Source organism: Megachile rotundata, unplaced genomic scaffold, assembly GCF_050947335.1.
Source record: "Megachile rotundata isolate GNS110a unplaced genomic scaffold, iyMegRotu1 scaffold0132, whole genome shotgun sequence".
NCBI lineage: Eukaryota > Metazoa > Arthropoda > Insecta > Hymenoptera > Megachilidae > Megachile > Megachile rotundata.
The window spans coordinates 214,640-217,500 of record NW_027473429.1 but is presented as its reverse complement, the minus strand read 5'-3'; the positions used below and the strand labels follow the sequence as shown (position 1 = coordinate 217,500).

General features: G+C 44.6%; 1 non-coding gene across 1 annotated transcript; it reads left to right on the top strand.

Moving 5' to 3' along the window:
• The first annotated feature begins 1,538 nt into the window (after nt 1-1,538).
• Nucleotides 1,539-1,693, top strand: LOC143266283 (5.8S ribosomal RNA). Its single transcript, XR_013041332.1, has one exon. It is a non-coding gene; the product is annotated as a 5.8S ribosomal RNA (ribosomal RNA).
• Nucleotides 1,694-2,861: the final 1,168 nt, after the last annotated feature.

The following is a 2,861-nucleotide window of genomic DNA, read 5'->3' as shown; positions in this document are numbered from 1 at the left end:
ATTACGGTTACGTGTAGGAGGTCGCTTTGGTTCTCATCGTCGATACTCCCGTCCGTATTTCGTATCCGCCGACGCGTTTCGTACGAACAAGCGCTAACGTTAAATAAAGTTTAAAAAATGAGAGAGCAACGCCGTTTCATGTCGAACGCTGTAAATAGAAAGAATGAAAGTTTACCGACGAAAGAAAATCGAGAGTTTCCTCTCTATCTTCTCGGCTCTTCTTTCCGTAGCGTATAAGAAAAGTTTCGACTCTCCCGGGACGTCGTTTACTTCTTATTAACGGGTACCGCACGATCCTTCGATAAATACAAAAAGTCGTCGTAACAAGAATGTTCAACTTGAACACGAAGGAAAATCCCGAACATTCTCATATAAAAATATATCTATACATAAATGAATCTGTCGCGAATTTTACCGGCAGAAGGTTCGTTATGTAAAAAATGGATCGTATGCATGGTGTACCCGTTCGTTGCGACGTCTGAGTTAAAAGGAGGAGAGAATCGAAATTGTTAAATAGATACGCGCCAGGAAAGCGGAGAGATTTCGGAGAAGTAAGGAAGAGGTGAAGGTTATAAGAATCTCGAAATATTCTTATCGGACTTTCCTTTCTATAATTTTTATTCTTGATTCGTGTTGCGTACTCTCTCGACCCCGTGTGAAAACACGAGAGAGAATATAAAGAAATATTTTGGGACGTTTGGTAACGAAATGCATGGGTTTGCGAAAAAAAATTGTTAAATTTCTTGTTTTTTTTTTTTCGCCCGCTTCGTGAGAGACTCTCATTTTATTTTCTTTCTCTCTATAAATTTTGTCTTTGGACAAAGGGAACACCCCCTTTTAGCCTCTCTCTATTTCGTGTTAAACGAGAAACGAAATTTAGAGTGTGACACGGAGGCTTTCACGCGGGGGGTGTCCGGGTAACCGATGGAAATCGAACCACGAAACCGCTTCGACGAACGAAGTCGCAACTTCACGAGAGTCCGCCTGCTTACGACGGACGATATGGTAACGTATCGCTTTACGGACCGGCTGAGAAGCGAAAACGATAGCGTAGTCTCCTTCGTTGGTAGACCGATCTGACGCCGGCCATGGAGTGTCCGTATCGAATCTCGCGATACCGCCAAGACGTCCAATATATGTAAGCAGCGAGCAGGAGACTCTGTGTTACGCGCGACAGCGCGTTTCGTATTTTCCACGGTTTTTGAATGACTTTACCACCCGGAACGGACTGAAAACTCGCCGCACGAAGAGAAATGCGTCACAGAGCGTCGTTTCATCGGCGGTTCTGTAGTTTTATACGGTCCTTTACCCGTCCATGGACGTTATCGTGTCGTCTTAATCATCAATCAGCTCGGGTAAATCTGTGAACAGAGCTATGACGGGACGACGTCCGAATACCGATACTCGATCTTGCGCTTGGATTGGAGTTAGTATTCTATGGACAATCGAACGAATTTATAAACCAGGTTAAATAAATCACGTACATACTGGTTTTCAGACGCTGAGTTGTTAAATATGAACAAAAATTTTTATACGATTACCCTGAACGGTGGATCACTTGGCTCGTGGGTCGATGAAGAACGCAGCTAATTGCGCGTCAACGTGTGAACTGCAGGACACATGAACATCGACATTTCGAACGCACATTGCGGTCCACGGATACAATTCCTGGACCACGCCTGGCTGAGGGTCGTTTATATAACTAAAGACTGCTTGCGTTTGCCTTTAGCAGCAAAAGGTTTTCTCTTCATTGTTAAATTTTTTTCGGTACCGCTCGTCGTTCGACTAGATAAAACGAAACTGTTAAACGCCGAAAAGTCGAACGTTTCGGAGCGGGATCCGATGGTCGAACGCGAGAGAGAGAACAACTTGCGAAATTGGCGAAAACGTACGAGCGATGGTTGGACATTTCGTCGGCGTTTGACGCGGAGAATGTTAAATGGAACGTTCGTGTCTCGCCCTCTCTTTGCTAGTGTTCATTTTTTTCACAGGCGACAGAAGAACATTTTCGTATATCTCGCAATTCTTAGTTTTTAGGATCTTCTCGGCGGAATGCGCTTATCTCGGCTTGCGTGAGTCGTGGTTTCTAGTTAAACCCCTAAAAGAGACCATATACGACCGCCCGTGAAAGAGCGCTCCCGAGTCGAAAACACCTAACTACAGAAGGATATTTAGACGAGAGAGAAAATGATTCTTCGCCCTGCGAGAGAATTGTTAGACACCAATTTGAAGGAAGCAAGCCGAGAGTAGAGCGTGTTTACGGCGTTTCTCCGCGCTCCCGACGTTGTCTGAAATGATTGTCGAATTTTTTTTTCGACGGTGCGAAAGTTTATACAACGAGGAGAAAAGTTAAAAATAAACGTGCGACGGAAGCTCTTTCACGGTTAAATTATTACGAGATCGTAGCTTCGCCACGTTTTTTTAACATTTACAAGCGCAGATCGCTTCGTTGTCGTTGATTAGAAGCGGAAGACCGCGCGATCCCAATACGGGTTCCGGTCGTCCAGTCCTCGAAGTGCATAATTGTGCCGGACGGACGTTGAAAAACCCGGACCGATCGAACGATAAACGCTTATTTGGTGATCGTCTTGCGAGAGTCTCCCTTCATTGTTGTTCGTGTGTTAAATTTCTTTTATCGAACAACGGTCGAACGCAAATGAACAATGACATTTACACCGAAGATCGATCTCGAAACGCTTTTGTTCCTCCTTTTGTGCGCTCGTGGTTTCATCGAACGATATATACACGACGAAGGTGTACCACGCACGTTAAAAATGGGATTTTTTTTTCCTTTAACCCTTTATTCTCTGGACCATGATAAGTCACCGATGGTTTACATGGCTGTCTCTGGCATTCTCGCC